Source organism: Aquarana catesbeiana, linkage group LG05, assembly GCF_042186555.1.
Source record: "Aquarana catesbeiana isolate 2022-GZ linkage group LG05, ASM4218655v1, whole genome shotgun sequence".
NCBI lineage: Eukaryota > Metazoa > Chordata > Amphibia > Anura > Ranidae > Aquarana > Aquarana catesbeiana.
In genome coordinates this window covers 62,994,722-63,021,321 of record NC_133328.1, presented here as the reverse complement: position 1 = coordinate 63,021,321, position 26,600 = coordinate 62,994,722, and the positions used below count along the sequence as shown (strand labels likewise).

The 26,600-nt window shown below is 43.0% G+C and overlaps 1 protein-coding gene across 2 annotated transcripts in view; it reads right to left on the bottom strand.

Moving 5' to 3' along the window:
* The window catches only part of LOC141144293 (uncharacterized), a 157,192-nt gene that overhangs the window by 26,385 nt on the left and 104,207 nt on the right, over positions 1–26,600 (bottom strand). The window lies entirely within an intron of this gene.

Here is a 26,600-nt window from a genome sequence, read left to right as displayed (position 1 = left end):
TATTCATTTATATGTAGGATTTATTTATTTTAGACATTTGCACTTTATATTTATAATTTTACACATAGCGCTACATTTATTATTTACTATCCATTTTGAAATTAGTGCGGTGTACCACTTGGAATGTTTAGCAGCTGTGCACGTTTATTATTAGGTTATCTTATTTAAACATCACAATATTTTTCACTTGTTGCACTGATTGTTTCATCTTATAATTTGTGTTATTTGTATCAATTAACAAAATAGGAAGTAAATGAACAGAAAATGAATCAAAATCAAATCAATATTTTGCCTTCAAATTAGCATCTATTCTTCTAGGTACACTTGCTCACAGTTTTTGAAGGCACTCAGCAAGTAGGTTGTTCCAAACATCTTGGAGCACTAACCACAGATCTTCTGTGGATTTAGGTTGCTTCAAAGCCAAAGGACATATAAAGTAATATGTGGCATGGAGGATCCCAGCTATGGGGGAAAGTTAACTGGACTGATATTCCTCCCACTTGGGAAGAAGTGATTGAGTGGAGATGTGATCACCATGTATAAATACATAATTTGTCTTTATAGAAAATGTGGTGGAAAGTTGGGTCAGAACAAAAGATCTGTGGGTAATCCTTGTGTCTTAAGGAAAAGAGGGTTAGCCTCCACATGTGGAAAGGCTTCTTTACAGTGAATATATTCAAATTGTGTTCTACAGTAGCTACAGTAGTTCTAACAAGCTTAGTAGATTTCCTCAAAAAGGCCCAGTGTGTTTATAAATACACAAAATATAGCTACTTTTTAACATCCATAGAAAATAATAGAATATTGATTTGTATCCATCTGCCTTTGGGGATAAGGAATAAATTGTTTCATTATTAAGAAAATCGGCCACACTATATTGTTTTTTTCTTTCTCTGGTTGATCTGTTTAGCATCTTGTTTATGTATTTTGATTGAATTCAGAGGACATGTATCTTTTTTTGTCTTTCATAATACACATAAAATTATCAGAGATCATACATGAAAAGATAGCATAAATAACTGCAGCTATTTTAATATATGGGATTCACATTAAACTATATATTATATACATTTTCAAAACATAATCTGAACGTAACATAAAAATTCTGTTTAGAATCCAAACGTAAAATAATAATAATAATTAAAAAAAGGAGAATAAAGAGAACAAACACAGGAGTTGAGATTAAACATGTATCTTTTTTCAACCTTACTATATAAAACCCAGTGTGGTTAACCTTATCCCAAGTACCCCTTATGAACATATGAACATTTGTTAAACATAAAGTACACTTTTTTTGCCAATATTATTTTAATGTAATAACGTTTTCACATTTGTAAACATGTTTTATATAGTATTTTTATTTATATAAAAAATGTTGTTTAGACATAGATGCACCCATTGCCCTGGTTTTCCAGAGCATAGCAGCTTCCCAAAGAGAAATTCTATACAGGGAGGGGTGTATGTCACTCCTTTGATGATTCAGCTACATAGTTAATTTAAGCTCTTGCTATCAGGGTCCATTCACAACACAGATTATTCAATGCAGAGAATTAAACCAAGCCTGGAAAAAGTAGTCTAGAGCTGCACTAGTTGGTTGCAAATAGTAAACATAAATATATTAACTTATGCAATTCGTTTTGTAACTAATCGAAATTCTGCCGAATTTTGCATCTTTCGGACATTCAGATGCATCCGAATGTCCGAATAAAAAAATAACGAATTTCAACTAATACGAAAGAAATCATAGCAAATATAACCAATGAATTGGACATGATTTGGTAGTTCGTTAAAGATCTACTGAAACAAAAGGTCAACTCAAAGTAAATCTTACAGTCCAATCAGCTGATTAATTTTGTGCTGGAGGTTGGATTACTGGCAAAGTGCATTCCTGAGAACTGAGTGGGAAGGGTGTTGCATTGTATTTGAGCAGAGGAGAAGAGATATTGTCATTGTGTGTGTTAATAGATTCAATAAATAAATGACTTTCCAAACTACCAATCATTATCACGAATATATATACATACATAAATATGGAATTTCAACGAATCCGAACTAAATTATAGCGCATATAACGAATGAATTCGACATGATTCGAGATTCAGTATAACAAATATCGACACTCTACAGATATAACGTATTATCCGAAAATGTATTAACGTAACATAACGAATATAACAGAAAGAAATTATGTATTTTACGAATGACAACGAACCGAAACTAAACTAAATTTTCTGTTGTGCACAAGTCTAAAATATATTTTGATTCCTTATTTTATATTTACTTGTCCTAAAAGTTTAAAATATCTTTGAACCTTTTTCCAGTCCTAAGCACAAATATACTCAATAATTATGTATAAATATTTTCCAAGTATTAATTGTACTTTAAAATACATTAACATACTTCTAAGCTATATGTGAGTATTATGTGCATGTATTGATGGGCTGAGTTTAATTTAGGAAGCAGAAGTACCTGCTAAACCAGAGGTGCTTGTACAGGTACATTGTACTCTATGGGAAACATTGGAATCATTCGTTTATAAAGCTAAGCAACAGAGTAATAATAGCACAAAGACCGTACTGCCCCAAAGTACAGTGACATAAATGTGAACCCAGAAATCAATAAAAAAAAATTTTTATCACACATTATCATATCGGCTTCAGTGTTACAGTGTTTTTTAACAGCCATCAATAAAATATGTGTTTTACCTGAAATAACATATCACAAAATTAAAGGGGTTGTAAAGCTTCATGTTTTTTTCACCTTAATGCATCCTATGGTTAAGGGGATTTATTCTTTGTTTTAAATGACCTAAGATGAATGCTTGTTTAGACTAGAGTTAGGGCCCACACTTCACACTTTTCTCTGAAATTACTTTTTTGTGTGCATGCTTATTTTAAAGGGCTAGTTATAAATTAATTAGAGTGCCTGCCATTTTTGCTTAGTAAGGGAAGTATAACCCATTTAAAATAAAATGTTAGCATGGATATGTGTGTAGTCACTTAGAGAGACTGGCATATTGATAATGGAAGGTTGATAGATAGCCAGCTGATAAGGCAGAACTGGACAGTTGATGTTGAGTTGTAGCTGTGTTCTGATGGTGACCAAGCACGTGCCTTTTCTGCAGCCTTTGCAGCATGCTTTGATGATCCAAGTAGACAGCCCAACTGAGGCATCCCCTGGATGTAGGTAGAGTGTAATTGATGTATTCCCAGGAAAGTACCAAGAGTGAGGGTGTTTGTGTGCAGTTTCCCCAGAGAAGGCATGGTATTACAAGCTGCCCAAAGAATTTACACAGCCATCACTGATGCTTACTTTAGCCAACTGCTATCAGAGCAAGCTGTATGATCAGCCAATGTTACAAATCTATATGAAGGGAAATGAGTGGAGCAGGGTACGGATCTCTGATCTTTTATAATGGTACCTTGTCTTGGCACAAGTCATTTATAAGTGGCCTGTAGGGCTGTGAAAGCATGGATTTGTAAAGGGGCTGTTATAGCTGTGATCTCTAACAGTCTTTGGACCATGTCCTTGTTGGCCGGTTTATGTAGGATAATATATATATATATCCAATTAGGCATTTCAAAGGGTTCTGGAGAAAAATGGAGACCACATAGTGGGATTTTTGAAGCCACCATATCAAAAACAAAAAAAGTATATAAACGTAGATATTATTTTTTATTAGAAAACAGATTAAAAACATTGAAGATGCTAACCCAAACTGCTGTGCTAGCATACCCACCCCCTAATGGGATACAGGTAGGGAACCTTCAAAGTATTAACACTGGCAATTGTGCAACAAATCAAACAAGATCATCAAGGACCGATAATGGAGCGGGGGGCTATGGCTGTAGAGGGGTGAGTAGCCTGTCACTAGGCGAACAGTAGTGTGCTCGACATGTTTCGCGCTGACAATTAACGCTTCTTCAGGAGCGTGAAAGGTTAATTACAATATTAAACCCTGTTCAGGAATAAACAAAGAAAGAGTTCAAAAATGGCAATTTAAACAAATGTGCTGATCATACTATATACTAGAGAAATTAACCTAGGTACTTACAGGCAACATGTGTGGATCACAGAAATCGAGCAACAGGACCAGCGGCAGATAGGGCCCCCTACAGATGCAATTATCTCTTAAGAGGCTCTACACTGCATAATATAATCCATAGTTCAATATGGCACTTACGTTAAGAAGTTATTTTGTATGGATTTACAGAGTATGTTGGAATCTTTTGACTGCGTCTCCCCATTGTGCAAGATATAACAATAGAATTTATCCAGGGAGAATGCATCTGTCCCACATGTAGTATCACAGCTTGTGTGGCCAGGGTGAATACACAAGCATAGCCCCTCCCTTGGTCCTCCTAAGGTATATAAACAAAGAATATAAAGGCATGTATTTTAAGTTTCAAAGGGTACATTGTTTACATACTTAGGGGTGATAAAGTATGCTATTTGATCATTCAAGAAGTATTTCTTGATGTTAATTAGACTTGAGGGGGTATTCATAGGAAATAACAAAAAATGTCCAGCGCTCTGGAATTCACATAAATAAAATGAAATAAAATAAAATCTGGCAGTCCAAAAATAAAATCTGGCAGTCCAAAAATAATGATAAAAAAGGACAGTTTATTGAGTCCAATAATAATATAATAAAAATGATAATTCATAAATTGTAAAAACAAGCTTTGAACAAATGAAATTGAACCCACAGTAACACAGAACTATATTGCACTGAATGAAGACATCTTAGTGTGTACTTAGGGTAAAAATATATGTGTATAACACAGTAGGCCCTTGAGCAGCAGAAAACCCACACATGAAACCCGTCCAGGTATATTGTAGCAGCAAAAGTCAAAATGGAAAAAAGTTGAAACAAAAAAAAGGGGGGGCACCTCGCCCAAGGAATCAAGGGGACTAACAGAAACCCCGCTGGCTGTGTGATCTGAGATCGTGGAGGACAACTCACCGGCTCCAGCGAGCAGAGGATGTGGCGTGGAAGGAGCCGACGATTCCTTGGGCGAGGTGCCCCCCCTTTTTTTTGTTTCATCAACTTTTTTCCATTTTGACTTTTTCTGCTACAATATACCTGGACGGGTTTCATGTGTGGGTTTTCTGCTGCTCAAGGGCCTACTGTCTTATACACATATATTTTTACCCTAAGTACACACTAAGATGTCTTCATTCAGTGCAATATAGTTCTGTGTTACTGTGGGTTCAATTTCATTTGTTCAAAGCTTGTTTTTACAATTTATGAATTATCATTTTTATTATATTATTATTGGACTCAATAAACTGTCCTTTTTTATCATTATTTTTGGACTGCCAGATTTTATTTTATTTCATTTTATTTATTTTATTTATGTGAATTCCAGAGCGCTGGACATTTTTTGTTGTTTTATCTTGATCTGTATCTACCAGCTACGGTTGGTCCAGCTGCACTATTCTCCCTCTATGTCTAGTCATGCTAAATGCACATAAAATATTATATGACATGGTATGATAACAATATATGTTATATACTCCACGCCTTGATTGAGTTCTCCAGGTGGCTACTCATTGGCGCTGGGTTATTGCTGTTGGTGTTTATTCATCGGAAATGGTGATATGTTGGCCTAATTGCAAGTAGGGTCTTTTCATGCTAAGAACAAACATATGTTGTCATCCAATCAGAAACCCCTCCAGTGTCAAACACTGGTATTTAAGGTGAAGTTTTGAGCTGTTAGACACATTCATTCATTCATATATACATATATACATATTCTTTCCTCATCAAGATGAAAGCACATGTCTAGATTATAATACACATTATTGCATGTATGGAAGCTATAAAGGAGCATATTATAGATTGGACATATGCAGGATTGTAGTGTCTCTATGCTTGCTAGAATATGAATGACGAATGAAACTCTGAAGGCTGATGTTCATTGTAATATTTGCTAGATTTTGTCATCTGTTGCAAGTATCTTGTGGGCTTTGTTCTGTGCTGGGACCCAATAAAATGCATCTCCCTGGATGACCTAGTTGCTGCGGGAATAATTTGAATTATAATAATTATCAATCCTCAATCCCTACTACTATATCACTACAGTCCCCAGTCTCCAACAACCCCGATAGTATGTTTATAGGCTCTGGCCATCTCCTGTAGCATATCTGCAGTCTCTGACCATTTTTTATATTATTACAATCACAGAATATAATGTGCTGCTCTTTGTTGGTGTCAAGACCCATACTTGAGGCCCACTATATTTTGAAAGTTGACCACCACGTTTACAACAGGTGGCACTCTGAGCTCCAATTTACTCGCCTATTCAAAAGGGGCTCACATCAAGTTTTTGTCAGGGAGTAATTTAATACAAAAAGTAATACCAACTAAACTGTATTGGGGCTTAACCAGCTGAGCTCCTAAGCTGTCTATAGCTGGTTCAGATATAGGCCGGTTCAGCAGGGACCAGCCAAGATTCAAACCATCTATGGCCAGACTGATTGTACCCAATTCGATTGTTGTACGACTTGGGTACAAGCAGCATGTTGGACTTGTAGCGTGTGATTATTCCAGTGGCTAATGCCACTAGCAATACTCATTGTGCTTTTGTGACCTCGTATGCCTTGGTTTTCCTTCCCCGCTGTTGCCTGTACCCAAATAAAATTGGTGTCCTTTTTTTACCCACAAATAGAGCTTTCTTTTAGTGGTATTTGATCACCTCTGCGTTTTTTGTTTTTGTACTATAAACAAAACAAACTGACAATTTTGGAAAAAAAAAATATTTTTTACTTTCTGCTAAAACATATCCAATAAATGAATTTCTTCATCAATTTAGGCCAGTATGCATTCTTGTACATATTTTTGGTAAAAAATCCCAATAATTGATATTGATATATAGTATATTGATTCGTTTGCGCAAAAGTTTAAAAGACTGATCTGTCAGAGACCATGAATCAGACCGAGACAGAAGTACAGTTAAATCACACTTGTTTATTAATAAAAATAAAGCGTAAGCATAGTCAAATCATAGCCAGAGTTTAGTAACCGGCTTGGGTAATCAGCCAGGCCAGAAGTCAGGGATCCAAGTAGTGGAACAGCAAGCAGGCAAAGGAGCCAGAAGGGATGTCAACAAAACCAGTCTTTAAACAGGAATGCAGGAGATGGTTTCTTGTGATGTGACCAAGGCGAAGGTAGAGATGAAGTGAGCTGGACAGCTTTAAGTGGGCAGGTCAGATGAACAGGATCAGGAACAGCTGGGTAACTGTGGAGAGAGATTAGAGCTGGCAATTAGCCGACAGCTGAGCGGCCAGCTCAGATAAGGAAGGGCTGAGCCAGCCCTGACAGTACCCCCTCCTCAACGACCCCTCCCCCTCGGAGGCCCACCGGGCTTGAGGGGAAAACATCTATGGAAATCACGGAGGAGGGCAGGGGCATGTATGTCCACGGATGAGACCCAGGAGCGTTCCTCCGGACCATACCCCTTCCAATACACCAGGTACTGTATGCACCCACGGAAGCTACGGGAGTCAACAATGGATTGTACTTCATACTCCTCATGGTTCTCAACCTGTATAGGGTGAGGGCGTGGCACCGAGGGGGTAAATCGGTTGCAGACTAATGCCCCGTACACACGGTCGGATTTTCCGATGGACAATGTCCGATCGGAGCGTGTTGTCGGAAATTCCGACCGTGTGTGGGCGCCATCGGACATTTTCCATCGGATTTTCCGACACACAAAGTTGGAGAGCAGGAGATAACATTTTCCGACAGCAAAATCCGATCGCGTCAATTCCGACCGTGTGTGGCCTGTTCCAACGCACAAAGTGCCACGCATGCTCAGAAGAAATTCCGATACGGGACAGCTCGTTCTGGTAAACTTAGCGTTCGCAATGGATACAGCACTTTCGTCACGCTGCAATGTTAAAAATGGTTTAATACAGCGCAATCTCTTCTTCTTTATAATGTGACAAGAATTAAGTAGTTTTGCTGCTCATATTCACACACACTTCTCACAAAGTTTTATTTGAGTTTTTTTAGTGGGATTCCCTGAATATATTGTTATTAGTTGTCACATCTGACAGTTTTATATATATTTTTTTTTTTTTTTTGGATTTTAAGCCTTTTTTTTTCTTTAATGTTTGGATTTTTTCCAAGGCTGATCTTTGTTCAATGTTATTTTTATTTTTCCTCCAGAATATTTTTGGGTGTGTTTTGTGTGTCAAGTTACCCCAACACCATTGATATCTTTTATTGTTTAATCTCAAGGAGATTGTTTGGTGTTGGTGTCCCTTGTTCATTTCACATTGTATATTTGAAATGTACCTGAATCCTCACAAACAAACTGTCCTTTTTGAAGTAAAACACATAGGAGAGTATAATACCAAACAAAAATCCTTTATTAAGGGCTCAGAACCAAACAAAGAGGAAGGCAACACTGGATCAACAGGAGAAATTAGCGAAGCCTGGGACTCCCACGGCAGACATCAATTCTTCAACATCAAAATTGGTGGCCTGAGGAGTCCATATCTAAGGGAGGGCAGTCTGGTCCGGGATTCGCAGAGATCTGGAAAGCAGCAGATGACATGTGTGTCCCCAGGCTGTGGTACCACAAGAGGCTGCATTTTTTGGCCGACCAGACTGAACCCAGGGCAATCACTGTCTGGTCTTCCTTCCATGCTTCCTTCCGGGCTGTGGCTGTGCAGTTGGAGATGTGGCAGGAGGAGGAGTAGGACCTGGAGGAGGAGGAGGAGGACTGGGGGGACCTGGAGGAGGACTGGGGGGACCTGGAGGAGGACTGGGAGGACCTGGAGGAGAGGGAGGAGGAGGAGGAGGACCTGCAGGAGGAGGAGGAGGACCAACGCGAAGGTGTGTCTGAGGTGTAATTTGGCCCCTCATACCTTTCTCCAGAGCCTCCGATATGAGGGCCTCACACAAGACTTTTTGGCCCTCCTCCATCCTCTGCATTTTATAGGCTATGAAGGCAGCAATGTTCTCCTCCATGGTGTGGGGTGCTCCCAGGACCTCTGTAGCCCTCCAAAAGAATGCTATAGCAGCCTCCTCTAGGGTACTCCTCCTACTGCCACTTTCTCTTTTCAGGGGGTGTGGAGGGACCTGCAGATCAGCCAGCCGGCTCGGCCACCTCCTGGCTGAGACTTCCCTGTGTATGAAAAAGGGTCATGGTTGTAATGTTTTGCATCATCAATCACAATCCTAAATTAGTACTCCCAACTAACATCTAGTTAACATCATTGATTGGACAAGCAGAAATATTTCGAGGAATGCTATACCTGGCTCAATCTGGGCTCCTCCACATGTGGCCTGGAAGGCCCAGGTTGGGCGTCAGAAGCCTCAGCCGGGGGGGAAGGAAGCGTGGAAGGAAGACTGGAGAGGGATGACCTGGGTTCAGTCTGGCCTGCCAGAAAGTGCAGCCTGTCGTAGTACAACATCCTGGGGACATAGATGTCATCTGCTGCTCCGGATCTCTGTGAATCCAGGACTTTCTTGCGCTCCCTTAGATATGTGCTCCTCAGGCCACCAATGAAGATCTTTAAATAGGTGATGTCTGCCATGGGGATCACCTGCTTCACAATTTCACACAATTGCTCCAGTGCTGCCTTCCTCTTTGCTTGGTTCTTGAAATGGGGGTGGGTAATCTCCCACAGACAGGGCAGCTCCCTTAGCATCTCTACGAATACTGACATGAAGTCATTGTCTTTCATTAAGATATCCATGTTCACTACAAGACACAACACAAGACAAAGCCTAATGTCAGACAAAACTCTCCTAATCTTGTTACAATATAGGCCTCAATCTAGAAGCAGTATAGGCACAAGTTTGTCTCTTACCTTCGTTCTTACGATCGGCGCGTCCAATGCTCCTGCCACCGCTCACAGATCGTACGTAATACGCACGCGTGTTACGCTTTATACACACTGCGCATGCGTGTAACTCCGCCCGCCCCTGACGTTCTTTCTAGTCTATTCCCCGCCCCTTTTCGTTCGGTGCAGTGGGTGAAGAGCATGATGGCGGAGTTACAGCAGGTGCATGCTAATTCTAGCAACGAGGAGGAGGAGGAGGAAAGCCCGGATCCAGGCACGTCCCGATCCAGAAGGAGACGTTTTAAGGCCACAAATATGTCCTTTGGGGAGATGTTGGAGATGGTCGACATCATGAGGAAGTCCGACTATGACGGAAAATATGGGCCTTACCCCAACCCCAACTTCCAAAAGGCAAAAATCATTGCTAAAGTGATCAAAAGCCTTCACAGGAATTTCGGGGTACGAAGATCTAAAGATCAGCTCAGGAAGCGGTGGTCGGACCTGAAGTTGAGAGAGCCAGGGCAGTACCGAAATATCCGGAGAGTGCTGCAAAAAAGTAAGTAGTTGTGCTGTGTTCCTATTCTTTCTGTCTTTATTGCGTTCGTTCTGCTCCATATGCTTTTATTAATTGTAACGTTTAAAAGGGCAACTTTAATGTTCATGGGCCCATTATTCGTTCGTATCAAACATTTTTCTTTCGGCCTCTAGAACACCATTGTTTAGGCCATATGCATTTTCACACATTTTTTGGGGCCTACTTGAATGCCAAATATTTGTTTGTGTAGATGGGTTTGTTACTAGAATGAAATGCCAACTAGATTGTGTGTAAGGAGAGGACACTGAGCAGCTGTTTTCACATCTGGACACTGGAGCACTAGTGTGGGACACAAGAACACCATTTTTATTAGGGGGGGCACACAGGTGCTCCAGTGTATACTATAGGGGGGCTACATCTGTGAAGCTTGTACCAAACAGGTAAAGTATTGCAGCTTGACAAAGGCCACTAAAAAATATACATCTTGGAACTCGGCTAAAATAGACAATTGTACCCCACTTCCAAGCAATGTTTCCTATTTCTAGTTCTGCCATCAAATATCTGTGTGCTAAGTATACCATTTTTGTTTTACATAGGGGAGAAAAGACTCGGAGGACACCCCTCATCCTAGGAGAACACAGACCCCCCACCTATGGAAGAAGGTGAAATACCACCATCACAAGAAGAAGAGCAGGAGGAAGAAGAAGATGTGGTGGAGATTGGCACCACAACAGGTGAGTGTCTGCGACCACAGGCTCAGGTAAAAGAGATGGATGGTGGCAGATTTTTGAGACCTTTTTTTTTGTTCTTTATCTCTTTTTAGGTGATCGTGATGTGAGGGATAGAGAACGCTTTACTTCTGAAAGTGCCCAGATCCTGATCAGGGAGATCATGGGGTGTAATCTCGAATTGCACAACATACAGCAACAAATCAGTGATGTTATTAAAAAAAATAATAACATCATTGATGTTTTGGGGCGAATTTAAACCCCACAAAATCACCTGTTTTATTGTGGTCCAATCTTCTAAAATTGTTTTCAATGTTTAGAAAAGCCAAATTTGGAGGATGCACACAGTGTGCCAACATGTGCTATCTGCCATCACGGGAGATCAATGGACGCGATTTGGGGGTGCAACCCCTTCCTCAATTATAAAGTCGCGTTAAGGAAGGGCTTGCTCCCCCAAAACACGTCCCTTGATCCCCCCTGATGGCAGATAGCACATGTTGACATTCGTAAATTGGTGTGCATCTTCCAAATTTGGCTTTTCCAGGGGTGATTTCCCCCCATCTGAACGCTATATCAAACCCAGTTCCTAAATACTGATGTCTGATATAGCCTTCAGGTTTTCCCATATGTGAACTTTGTAAGTTCAAGTTTTTTGGCTTTCTTGTTGGTTTTACACAGGCCTGTTTTATCTGAAATGGATATTTCGATTTTTGATAATGCTACTGCAAAAATTGTTATACAACAAACATGTTGGTTTGTTTTAAAAACCTTTCGTAAATGCACATGTGATTGTGCAGGTATAAAAAAGTGGCTTACTCAAGAATGTGTGGATTATTGTCTCAACACTACAACACTTTTGGGGTGATGTAATTGCTGTTTTATGCAAAAATGGGGGTTATTTCCTAAGGGCAAATACACTTTGCACTACAAGTGCAGGTTCAGTGCAGTTGCAAGTGCACTTGTAGTGAAATGTGTTTTTGCATTTAGGAAGTACCAGCCAACACTGTTCTTTATAAGGTTACCCAATCACGACATTTTCTGCACTAAACACATTTCTGTCAGGGTCAGCTAAAACAAACACAAGCAGTAAATGTCCACAAAGAATTTCTTTTGGTTGTTTTTTATTTGAAAAAGGTTTCACAGATTGTCTGGCATATTGATAGCCCCCCTACCCGCAAAGAACTCCAGGTATCGTAACCGGACATCACGGGCACTCAGGGAGGGCAAGCCAGGACGGCCACTTTCAAGCGCCGTCAGTGTTGATGGATTTGGGATTCCGGCCTCAGGCCCAACTGAGCCAGCATAGTTGGCTGAATGTTTTCTTAAAAAATTATGGAGAACACAGCAGGCAAGTATTATATGGTTCAGTTTATACTCCGCCATATGGATGGGTGTCAGAAATAATCGGAACCGGCTGGCCAGGATTCCAAATGTGTTCTCCACCACTCTTCGGGCTCTGGCCAGCCGGTAATTAAAAACCCTCTGTTCCGGGGTGAGGGTCCTCATCGGGAATGGCCGCATCAGGTGGTCCCCCAGCACAAATGCTTCATCAGCAACGAACACAAATGGGAGACCTTCAACATTGTCCTCTGGAGGTGGCAAGTCCAAGCTGCCATTCTGGAGACGCCTGTAGAACTCCGTCTGGGCGATCACTCCACCATCGGACATCCGGCCATTCTTCCCCACGTCCACATACAGGAACTCGTAATTAGCCGACACCACCGCCAACATCACTATACTATTAAACCCCTTGTAATTATAATAGTACGACCCCGAGTTGGGTGGTGGGATGATGTGGACGTGTTTCCCATCAATTGCCCCTCCGCAGTTAGGAAAGTCCCACCGCTGGGCAAAGTGGGAGGCCACAGTCTGCCATTCCTGTGGCGTTGAAGGAAACTGTTGAGGAAAAAACAATAAACATTAATATTTTTTCACAGAAACATGGCAAGCAGATTATACACAAACATTATGGGGCAACCTCCAGATAGCATTTATTAAGGGGAATTTAACAACAACAAAGTATAAGGTACACCTATCATATTCCCCCTCCCCCCCTCATGGGCCATTTCTAACATTATAGGGGGGGGGCTCTTGGACAGGTAACCCTCTTCACTTCATTGAGAGATGAATGCCTAAATACAGGGTATTACTTGGAACAGCCCCTCCTTAGTTACACTATTGGCAGACCACTGCACAGGTAAGAAGTGTCATAATACAAAGATATAAATACACACTGTACACATTTGAGCACATTTGAACATTCTGCTATTACCTATCAAGATAATAATAGGATACAAAAACTTTAAACAGTACCATTGGAAAGTATACAGGCAGGCCCTTGCACTACATGCTTTGGGGAATTCATCCATAAATCTGAGCCCTAAAGAGATGGGTATAGTGTCTATGGGTTTGGCAAAGTCAGCAGATAGATGATTGAGGATAGAGAATTGGGATCAGCTGACTTAGCAGTTGGGGGGAGGGAGGGTTACCAAAAATTTGGGGACACCACAAAAAAAAGCCTCTGGCACTACTATGGAGCTGATAAAATACATTGTTAAGTGACTACATGAGGTGAATATAGGGCAGGAGACACCATGCTGGGGAGGTTATTGAAGGGCAAATATGTATGAAGGACCTAAAATAATAATTACATAAAAATCCAGCATGCATGAGGACAAAGGGGACATTCACGGCATATTACAATCATGGTAATTAGGGAATGAGGAAAGAAATACAATATATTATCAAACATTCAATACAATAAGATGTGATATAAAAGGAAAAAAATCTTACCTTCATATACTCCTTCTGCAGGACCTGGATGATGGCAGAACAGGTCTCTGGGATAATGATCCCCAGAGCCTGGGGGGAGATGCCTGTCGAGAACTTCAAGTCCTGCAGACTTCTCCCTGTGGCCAAATACCTCAAGGTAGCGACCAACCTCTGCTCCGCAGTGATGGCTTGCCTCATGCAGGTATCCTGCCTGCTGATATAGGGGGTCAGCAAAGCCAACAAACGGTGAAACACGGGGTCCGTCATCCTGAGAAAGTTCCTGAAATCATCAGGATTATTCTCACGGATCTCACGGAGCAAAGGCATATGACAGAACTGGTCACGCTGAAGCAACCAATTCTTGGTCCATGAACTCCTCCCCACCCTGTTCATGGACTGGACTTGTGTCAAGGTCAGGACCCCAACACCAAGCCCCCGCACAGCACGAACACTACGAGGAGTACGCATACAAAACATGGCTAGAAAACGGTCGGCTGCTCAGAACAAAGTAACAGAACGCACTGAAGAACAGCAAGGCCTGTGAAGAGCGACCTGAAAACCAGTAACGAACGAACAAGAATACAATGACTACCTAAAGTCACGTGGAACTTGCTGCACGCACTGAAGAGCAGATACAAACCCACAAGCACAAACTGAACGGCAGAAAACGATCTGAAAGCCACGAGTCTGAAAAAGCGCGAATCGTCTCTCATCAAACTTTTACTAACGCGAGATTAGCAAAAGGAGCCAAAAGGGTGCCGCGCTTGGTTCTGAACCGGCCTTTTCTAGTTTCGTCGTACGTGGTGTACGTGACCGCGTAGTTGTCGATCGGAAATTCCGACAACTTTGTGCAACCGTGTGTAGGCAAAACAAGTTTGAGCCAACATCCGTCGGAAAAAATCCTAGGATGCAGGATACAGGAAGGCCCAATAAACCAAGGTGCGAACTTCAGTGAGGGAACACGAAGTTGGAGGTTGCGAGATGACAGCCAGACCCTGTGCCCAACCTAATAGGAAGGCGCAGGCAGGCGTCTGCGGTCAGCATGGAGTCTGTACCTATCATTAGCATGACACAAAGCCTCCTGGACTTGTGCGTAAGTGGAACGAACACCACAGAGATGCTCCTCTAACGCAGAACAAACAAGTCAGGCAACATGGAAGGTTGTAAACCATAATTCGCCATAAACTAAGACAATTGGGAGGCAGAATTTAAGGCACTGTTGTGAGCAAACTCTGCCCATGGTATCAGGTCTGACCAGTTGTTATGATGGTCAGAAATATAGCAACGTAGGAATTGCTCCAAGGACTGATTGGCTCGCTCTGCGGCCCCATTAGACTGCAGGTCATACGCAGAGGAGAAAGCAAGCTGAATTCCCAACTGTGCACAAAAGGCTCGCCAGAACCAGGAGACAAACTGACTGCCCCTGTCCAAGACAATCACCTTGGGTAGCCCATGTAAGCGAAAGAACTCCCGAGCAAAAATGGAAGCCAGTTCCTTAGAAGTAGGCAACTTCTTAAGTGGAATACAATGACACATCTTTGAGAACCGGTCAACCACCATAAGGATAACAGTGTTGCCTTGGGAGTTGGGTAACTCCACAATGAAATCCATAGAAAGGTGCGTCCAGGGCCTCTCTCCATTGGGTATGGGTTGTAGGAGGCCCACTGGAAGGTGTCGTGGAGTCTTACTCTGAGCACACGCGGAACAGGCAGCTACAAAGGCTGTTACATCAGCACGTAGACTAGGCCACCAGAATTGTTAGGAAATGGCCCAAACAAGTTGATTCTTCCCAGGGTGGCCAGCTGCCTTTGGAGAAAGGTAAGTCTGGAGCACGGCAGTACGGAGACACTCTGGGACAAAGCAACATTTCTCAGGAGGAGCATCGACCTGAGCAGCAAGAATTTTGTCACCCAAATGAGAAGTAAGACTGGTGCGAACCGTAGCCATGGGCGACATTAGGCTGGTGACGCTGGAAGTAGTTGGACAGGGATACGGCGGCCATCTTCATGGTTAGAAGAGCTGGTCGCTTCACACTGCTATTGAATCTTCTAATGAATGTGAGATTGTTTTACTTACGAATACAATAAATACCCGTAGTTATGTATTTTGCGCAATCAGCGTTCTTTCTTTACTCCCTACATGTGCACAAATCTCGAGATTGCATACGCCCACTGGACTGTACCTGGTATATCATCTTGATAAGAGGGTCTCCTAAGATTTTCACCTGGCCCAGAGGGAGAGGAATATTTTGATGTTGTACAAACAGAGGACTGTTTTTCACTCTATGAAGATTGCCTTCACTACCTGATCACATGTGTATAACCCATACACTGATGGTAAGGGTCAGTTTGTTTGGGTGATGGTGATGGTATTTCTATTCCCTTCTGAAGTTCCCTCCATGGTGGATCTCGTCCAATAGAAGCTTTTGTTTTCCCTTTGTTGGTGATGGCTCTGATTGGCTCCACTTCATTCATGCTCAGGAACTTTCTTATATTATGAACTTTCCATATTTTAAGCGCTGCACCTTTCTCCAATACGATCAGGAGGAATCACAGGAACCGGAACCGACTCCAACTTGGAAGTGGAGGAAAATTGTTGTGACAAGGCGTCAGCCCTTACATTCTTAGTACCGGGTAAGAATGAGACAATGTAATTGAAACTTGACAAGAAAAAAGCCCATCGCGCCCTTCTGGGAGAGAGGTGTTTAGCCTCAGACAAGAATGTGAGATTCTTATGGTCAGTAAGAATGAGAACTGGCACAATGGTACCTTCGAGGAGATGTCTTCATTCTTTCAGGGCTAAAATGATCGCCAACAGCTCTCTGTCACCAATCTTGTAATTGCACTCCGCAGGTGACGATTTCTTGGAAAAGTAGCCACAAGGATGCATAGCACTCTCAGAGGTGGGACGTTGAGACAGAAGGGCGCCAACACCAGTCTCAGAAGCATCAACCTCAAGGATAAAAGGTAACGTAGGATCAGGATGTGCCAACACAGAAGCAGAAACAAAGGCAGCCTTGTGACTCTCAAAGACCTTAATGGATTCCGGAGACCAACTCTGTGGGTTACCGTCCTTTCTGGTCATATCAGTCAGGGGATTGACCAGAGACGAGAAGTTATGAATAAACTTCCGATAAAAGTTGGCAAAACCCAGAAAACACTGCAGAGGACGTAAACCCACGAGTCGGGGCCACTGTAGGACTGCCGAAAGTTTCTCTGGGTCCATCCAAAAACCAGCAGTGGAAATGACATGAATTTAACCTGTTCACAATGGAACTCGCACTTCTCCAGTTTACAATAGAGATTGTTCTCTATTAGTTTCCGAAGCACACGACAGACATCTGTGTGGTGGCTCTCCAGGGACTTGGAAAATATGAGGATATCATCGAGATAAACCACCACACATAACTGCAACAAATCTGGGAAGACATTGTTAATAAATTCCTGGAAAACCGCCGGGGCGTTACAAAGGCCAAAAGGCATTACGAGGAACTCATAATGGCCTGTTCTGGTATTAAATGCAGTCTTCCACTCGTCGCCCCCCTTAATCCTCACAAGATTGTAATCCCCTCTCAAATCAAGCTTCATGAAAACCGTTGCTCCCTTGAGGCGGTCAAATAACTCAATAATCAATGGAATCGGGTAGGCATTCTTAATCGTGAAACGATTGAGACCCCTATAATCAATACAAGGTCTCAGTTCACCGCTCTTCTTCTTTACAAAGAAGAAACCGGCACCAGCAGGAGACGAGGATTTGCGGATGAAACCTCGAGAAAGTGCGCCTGCAACATACTCCTCCATGGCTATATCCTCCAAGACTGACAAAGGGTAAACCTGGCCACGAGGGGGTATGGCACCAGGTTGAAGGTCAATTGGGCAATCATACGGCCAGTGTGGAGGCAAACTATCAGTTTGACCTTAGTCAAAGACATCGCTAAAATCACAGTACTCCTTTGGCAGGGAGGAGCGTGAAGAGGTGCACAGGACCTTAGCTACCTTCTGAAGGCATGTCTCACTGCATTGTGGTGACCAGGAGAGAAACTCAGCACGGAGCCAAAAGAGGGGTTGTGCCTCTGTAACCAAGGATAACCAATAACCAGCGGAAACTTAGGTGAGGAAATAACTTGGAATTAGATTATCTCATGGTGAAGCGCCCCTACGTCTAAGGACATCGGAACCGTCTCATGAGTCACATGGGCAGGCTGTAGAGGTCTCCGGTCAAGAGCCTCAATGGCAAGTGGAGTGTCACACAGCTGCAGTGGAATCGAGTGCTTTGATACAAAGGCAGCATCAATGAACAGGCCTGCTGCCCCAGAGTCGATTAGAGCCTGTATCACGATAGACTACTTAGCCCAAGAAAGGGTGACCGAAACCAGGGGCTTATCCTTCTGGATAACTGGGGACGACACAACCCCACCTAAGGTCTGTCCATGACAGGACCTCAAGGTTAGGGTGTTCCCAGGACGGGTAGGATAAGACTTCAAAAAGTGACCTGCCTGGCCACAATAAAGGCACAATCTCTCCCTCCTCCTAAAGGCTCTCTCATACGCAGAGAGACACGTGAAGCCCAAGCTCATGGGTTCATCTTCACTGACCAGGAGGCATGGGAGGTGAGGGAGGCATGGGTGGGACTGCAAAGCTCGAAGGCAAAGAAAGACAGTCTTTCTCTGAGTCTGGAGTCAATCAGGATGGCAAACGAGATCAAGCTCTCCAGTTCAGTGGGTATATCTTGGGCTGCTATCTCATCCTTGATGGAATCCGAGAGACCATGAGAAAAAGCAGCCACGAGGGCCTCATTGTTCCAAGCAACCTCTGCTGCCAGAGTACGGAATTCAATGGCGTAGTTGGCAACAGTTCTCGTACTCTGTTTGATGGACATGAGGCACTTGGCAGCAGAAGCAGAGCATGCGGGAACGTCAAATACCCTTTTAAAGGAGGCCACAAACTCAGGGTAACTCAAGACAACAGGTTTTTGCGTCTCCCATAGAGGGTTAGCCCAGGCTAAGGCTCTCTCAGAAAGCAAAGATATCACGAAACCTACTTTGCTTCTGTCCATGGGAAACGCCTGGGGCAGCATCTCGAAGTATATCTCAACCTGATTGATAAACCCTCTGCATTGAACTGGATCGTCCCCAAAACGCTGGGGAAGCGGAGCAGAACCAGACATACCTCTTATAGAAGTAATACTCAAGGCGGGTGCCTGCACAGAGACTGGCGCAGCAGCAGGGATGGCCTGCGACTCAGGTTGTACCGGAGCAGCCACAATGGGGGATTCCAGGTGACCTGTGCGACTCAGGAGCGTTTGTAACGCCATGGCAAACTGATCCATGCGGTGATCTTGCTCCAATCTGGAAAAAATATTACCAACAAGTGGATTGACTGTATCTTCTGAATTAATGGCCTTAGCCTACTGTCAGAAACCATGAATCAGACCGAGACAGAAGTACAGTTAAATCACACTTGTTTATTAATACAAATAAAGAGTAAACATAGTCAAATCATAGCCAGAGTTCAGTAACTGGATCAGGTAATCAGCCAGGCCAGAAGTCAGGGATCGTAGTAGTGGAACAGCAAGCAGGCAAAGGAGCCAGAAGGGATGTCAGCAAAGCCAGTTTTTAAACAGGAACGCAGGAGATGGTTTCTTGTGATGTGACCAAGGCGAAGGCAGAGATGAAGTGAGCTGGACAGCTTTAACCACTTGAGCCCCGGACCATTATGCTGCCTAAGGACCAGAGGTCTTTTTCCAATTTGGCACTGCGTCGCTTTAACTGCTAATTGCGCGGTCATGCAATGCTGTACCCAAACGAAATTTGCGTCCTTTTCTTCCCACAAATAGAGCTTTCTTTTGATGGTATTTGATCACCTCTGCAGTTTTTATTTTTTGCGCTATAAACGGAAAAAGACCGAAAATTTTGAAAAAAAATGATATTTTCTACTTTTTGTTATAAAAAAAATCCAATAAACTCAATTTTAGTCATACATTTAGGCCAAAATGTATTCGGCCACATGTCTTTGGTAAAAAAAATGTCAATAAGCGTATATTTATTGGTTTGCGCAAAAGTTATAGCGTCTACAAACTAGGGTACATTTTCTGGAATTTACACAGCTTTTAGTTTATGACTGCCTATGTCATTTCTTGAGGTGCTAAAATGGCAGGGCAGTACAAAACCCCCCCAAATGACCCCATTTTGGAAAGTAGACACCCCAAGGAAATTGCTGATAGGCATGTTGAACCCATTGAATATTTATTTTTTTTGTCCCAAGTGATTGAATAATGACAAAAAAAAAAAAAATATTTACAAAAAGTTGTCACTAAATGATATATTGCTCACACAGGCCATGGGCCTATGTGGAATTGCACCCCAAAATATATTCAGCTACTTCTCCTGAGTACGGGGATACCACATGTGTGGGACTTTTTGGGAGCCTAGCCGCGTATGGGACCCCGAAAACCAATCACCGCCTTCAGGATTTCTAAGGGTGTAACTTTTTGATTTCACTCTTCACTGCCTATCACAGTTTCGGAGGCCATGGAATGCCCAGGTGGCACAACCCCCCCCCCAAATGACCCCATTTTGGAAAGTAGACACCCCAAGCTATTTGCTGAGAGGCATATTGAGTCCATGGAATATTTTATATTTTGACACAAGTTGCGGGAAAGTGACACTTTTTTTTTTTTTTTTTTTGCACAAAGTTGTCACTAAATGATATATTGCTCACACAGGCCATGGGCCTATGTGGAATTGCACCCCAAAATACATTTAGCTGCTTCTCCTGAGTACGGGGATACCACATGTGTGAGACTTTTTGGGAGCCTAGCCGCGTACGGGACCCCGAAAACCAATCACCGCCTTCAGCGTTTTTAAGGGCGTGAATTTTTGATTTTACTCTTCACTGCCTAACACCGTTTCGGAGGCCATGGAATGCCCAGGTGGCACAAAACCCCCCCAAATGACCCCATTTTGGAAAGTAGACACCCCAAGCTATTTGCTGAGAGGCATGGTGAGTATTTTGCAGCTCTCATTTGTTTTTGAAAATGAAGAAAGACAAGAAAAAACTTTTTTTTTTTTTCTTTTTTCAAATTTCAAAACTTTGTGACAAAAAGTGAGGTCTGCAAAATACTCACTATACCTCTCAGCAAATAGCTTGGGGTGTCTACTTTCCAAAATGGGGTCATTTGGGGGGGTTTTGTGCCACCTGGGCATTCCATGGCCTCCGAAACTGTGATAGGCAGTGAAGAGTGAAATCAAAAATTCACGCCCTTAGAAAGCCTGAAGGCGGTGCTTGGTTTTCGGGGTCCCGTACGCGGCTAGGCTCCCAAAAAGTCTCACACATGTGGTATCCCCGTACTCAGGAGAAGCAGCAGAATGTATTTTGGGGTGTAATTTCACATATTCCCATGGCATGTTTGAGCAATATATCATTTAGTGACAACTTTGTGCAAAAAAAAAAAAAAAAAAATTTGTCTCTTTCCCGCAACTTGTGTCGCAATATAAAATATTCCATGGACTCGACATGCCTCTCAGCAAATAGCTTGGGGTGTCTACTTTCCAAAATGGGGTCATTTGGGGGGGGTTTTGAACTGTCCTGGCATTTTATGCACAACATTTAGAAGCTTATGTCACACATCACCCACTCTTCTAACCACTTGAAGACAAAGCCCTTTCTGACACTTATTTTTTACATGAAAAAGTTTTTTTTTTTTGCAAGAAAATTACTTTGAACCCCCAAACATTATATATTTTTTTAAAGCAAATGCCCTACAGATTAAAATGGTGGGTGTTTCATTTTTTTTTTTCACACAGTATTTGCGCTGCGATTTTTCAAACGCATTTTTTGGGGAAAAAACACACTTTTTTAAATTTTAATGCACTAAAACACACTATATTGCCCAAATGTTTGATGAAATAAAAAAGATGATCTTAGACCGAGTACATGGATACCAAACATGACATGCTTTACAATTGCGCACAAACGTGCAGTGGCAACAAAATAAATACATTTTTAAAAGCCTTTAAAAGCCTTTACAGGTTACCACTTTAGATTTGCAGAGGAGGTCTACTGCAAAAATTACTGCCCTCGATCTGACCTTCGCGGCGATACCTCACATGCATGGTGCAATTGCTGTTTACGTTTGACGACAGACCGCCGCTTGCGTTCGCCTTAGCGCAAGAGCAGGGGGCGACAGGGGTGCTTTTTTTTTTTTTTTTTTTTTTCTTTATTATTTTTTTGCTTTTTTATCTTATTTTTAAACTGTTCCTTTCATTTTTTTTTTTTTAAATCATTTTTATTGTTATCTCGGGGAATGTAAATATCCCCTATGATAGCAATAGGTAGTGACAGGTACTCTTTTTTGAAAAAATTGGGGTCTATTAGACCCTAGATCTCTCCTCTGCCTTCAAAGCATCTGACCACACCAAGATCGGTGTGATAAAATGCTTCCCCAATTTCCCAATGGCGCTATTTACATCCGGCGAAATCTAAGTCATAAAATGCTCGTAGCTTCCGGTTTCTTAGGCCATAGAGATGTTTGGAGCCACTCTTGTCTCTGATCAGCTCTATGGTCAGCTGGCTGAATCACCGGCTGCATTCTCAGGTTCCCTGTTGAGACAGGAGAGCCAGAGAAAAACACGGAAGACGGTGGGGGGGGGGGGCATTCCCTCCCACGGCTTGTAAAGGCAGTCTAGAGGCTAATTAGCCGCTAGGATTGCTTTTACATGAAAGCCGACCGCTGGCTGAAAAGAATGATACCAAGATGATACCTAAACCTGCAGGCATCATTCTGGTATAACCACTCAAAGTTGTGAATGGCGTACCTGAAGACAAAAAAATGGTTAACAATAAAGCACAGTAAACAGTAAAGTATAAATAATTACATACCTGAAAAACAAACATGATAAAACATAATAACAATAACAATAAAACACTGCAGAATAGAATACAGTAAAAAAAGAGCAGAACAATAGAGAGAGAGAATAGAGAGAAAGAACAATAAAACGACAACTATTTTTTTTTATTTTATATATATATATTTTTTTTTTTACACTTTTTTTGTAACTAACTTTTATAACGGTAACCGGTTCCAGGTTCGGGTCTCTCAAAATGCGATGGCATCTTGGGAGACCCTGTGAAAGTGTGCCTAGTCTGTGCAATGCTGTACCCTACGCTAATACTCAACTAGTGAATGGTAGCGTTCAAAACATTCACCAATGCAAAGACCAGGATTGTCAGGACAGGAGGGACAATAATAGCGGGTGTCACGCCTATATTCGCGCTTGCTGCAGACACAACATCTTTTTGGGGGGGTTCGTTGGGTAGGGGTACTCGGGAGGACATAAAGAAAATGCCTCTCATGCAGCCGACTGCATTTGGTTGGGGATGTGAATGAGGGAAGTACGGGCGCTGCAGAAGTGGTGGGTTCCCAATTAGGATTGGCGAATGCAGCAGGAAGGGCACTATGGGCACGACGGGCCTGTGTTTGTCTTTTTGGTGGCAGCGGGACACTACTTGTGCTTGCCACCTCACCAGCTTGAACTGCACTTATGGGACTCGCCACGTCACCAAGTGTTACTGCAGCGCTGGTTTGACTACGACCGGGGTGTACTAGGCCGCTGGTGCTTGCCAGTTCAATAAAAAGCTTCCAAAAAAACTGTTAGCGATCGCAGGGATCAGGTCTGACTCTGCGAACGCTGCAGTTATGCGTTTAGTGTTTTGTAAGTGTCAGTGATCGATCGATACTGCACTTGGGTGGGCTGGACTGGGCCGGGCGGAGGGGCAAAACGCAGGTGCTAGCAGGTATCTGGGCTGATCCCGCTAACACTGCGTTTTTGGGAACCCTAAACTGCTGGGGACGCTAGTATAGATCTGATCGGATCAGATATTGATCCGTTCAGATACTATACCACTAAAGGAGGCGTATGCTGCGTGCGTGGGTGTTAGTGGTACTGGCGCTAACCTGACGCTGCCTGGGGCCGGTGCTTGCTAGTTCACCAAAATGCTACCAAAAAAACTGTTAGCGATCGCAGGGATCAGGCCTGACTCTGCGAACGCTGCAGTTATGCGTTTAGTGCCTTGTAAGTGACAGTGATCGATCGATACTGCACTTGGGTGGGCTGGGCTGGGCCGGGCGGAGGGGCACAACGCAGGTGCTAGCAGGTATCTGGGCTGATCCCGCTAACACTGCGTTTTTGGGAACCCTAAACTGCTGGGGACGCTAGTATAGATCTGATCGGATCAGATATTGATCTGATGAGATACTATACCACTAAGGGAGGTGTACGGTGCGTGCGTGGGTGTTAGCGCTACTGGCGCTAACCTGACGCTGCCTGGTGCTTGCTTGCCAGTTCACCAAAATGCTACCAAAAAAACTGTTAGCGATCGTAGGGATCAGGCCTGACTCTGCGAACGCTGCAGTTATGCGTTTAGTGTTTTGTAAGTGACAGTGATCGATCGATACTGCACTTGGGTGGGCTGGGCGGAGGGGCAAAACGCAGGTGCTAGCGGGTATCTGGGCTGATCCCGCTAACACTGTGTTTTTGGGAACCCTAAACTGCTGGGGACGCCAGTATAGATCTGATCGGATCAGATATTGATCCGATCAGATACTATACCACTAAGGGAGGCGCATGCTGCGTGCGTGGGTGTTAGCGGTACTGGCGCTAATCTGACGCTGCCTGGGGCGACGCATATCACCGCCGGGCGATCAGGGGGCTAAACCTTTATTCAGTAATAAACGGCGGGTGCCCTGACACTATAAAAAATAAACAAACTAACCAGCGTCACCCGTAACGGTTATACGGTGATCAGTGGTGAAAGGGTTAACTAGGGGGCAATCAAGGGGTTAAAACATTTATTAGGTAGTATATGGGGGTCCCTGTCACTATAAAACGCTGACGGCGAACCTAAATATTTACCTCACTAACTAGCGTCACCAGTGACACTAATACAGCGATCAGAAAAATGATCGCTTAGCGACACTGGCGATGGGGGGTGATCAAGGGGTTAAAACTTTATTAGGGGGGGTTAGGGGGGTATCCTAGACCTAAAGGGGGGTAATACTCACTGTCCCAACACTGTAACTGTCACAAACTGACACTATGCAGTAATCAGAAAAAAAAAAAAAAAAACCTGCTGGTGTCAGTTTGTGACAGGGGGGGGGGGTGATTGGGGGGGGATCGGGGGGCGATCGGGGGGGGGATCGGGGTGTTTTGTATGCCTGGCATGTTCTACTGTGTGTGTAGTGTGTTGTGCACTTACATTGATGTCTTCTCCCCTCGGCGCTGGAACGGAATACCGAGCCGAGGGGAGATGACATCATTTCCTTTGCTGCTGTTTAGCATACAGCAGCAAAGGAGTGTTCCCATTGGCCGGCGGCGATCGCGAGGGGGGGGCCACGAACGGATGGCCTCCCCCTCATCTCGGATCGCCGGGGAACAGAACGGGACCGCTTCGGGCGGCGGGGGGGGGTCCGATCGGACCCCCCACCCGCGAGAGGCAAATCACGTACATGTACGTGATTTTGCCTGCCCGTGCCGCCTTGCCGACGTAAATCGGCGTTAGGCGGTCCTTAAGTGGTTAAGTAGGCAGGTCAGACGAGCAGGATCAGGAACAGCTGGGTGACTGTGGAGAGAGATGAGAGCTGGCAATTAGCCGACAGCTGAGTGGCCAGCTCAGAGTAGGAAGGGCTGAGCCAGCCCTGACATGATCCCCTGATGAAGTCACGTGGTGATGTAACGCGTAGGCAGTGGCCAGAAATGGACGTAGACTGGATACCGGAAGTGAATTGAAAAGGCGATTGGAACACCACACTTTGTATTTTTATGCTTTTATGTTTCGTTTTTGATGTAAAAGTCCTAATTTTAAAATCACTATCAGTTATTTAACATACTACACTATTGGAGGCATTCCTTTCCTTCCCTCCTTAGGCGATTTTTATCACAATGGAGCACATAGAGCCGGACACAGTGTGTCCATCACCTAATCTTGATATTCGGTGCATGATACCTGGAGAATTACTTAAAGATGGAGACACCCTAGTGGAGGATGGGGGAATAGAAGGTCAAAGGCTTCCGATATGGTGTTGATGCTGGTTATTAACAGATTTGAGGTGAGAGTTCTGTGAGCTCATTGTCTACTGGATATACATTACAGATGGGATTGGAGTTTAGGGTTTGACATATTGAAGAAGTGGTCACCTTATGAATATATTTACCTACATCTGTGTATGGACTCCTGTCTTTTTATTTCACATTTTCAACCATCTAGTTTTTGGAGACTCACCGTTTCTTAGTTTTAGACCAGTTTTCTGGACTTCATTATTTATTTATTTTCACATTATTGCCAGCCTTTTAGGCTGAGTGCCAATACACCGTTGCGCGAGATCACTTTTTATGATTTATGTTTGTTTTGTGTATTGTGAACACAAATAGGTTTTGCACCAGGTTCATTTATATTAGCACTTTTTATTTGTACACTTTGAATACCCATACAGTTTTTGTGTTTATTTTTGTGTATACTTCACCTCTATTATCACTTGTTTATTTGTGTGTTCAATTTTTTCCCCTTTTTGTGACACATTTTTTATAGTAGAGCGAAGGCTTTTTTTCACTGATTTAATCAAGCTACTAGTAACTATGTCATCAGAAAGTCAATAAACTTCCTTCGACATGAACTGTTTTATTGTTCTGCATAAGGCATTGCAGAGCTAGTCATACTATTGCTACTGTCTTATCTGTTGTCAATTTATATTTTCCTTTTTTATTTATT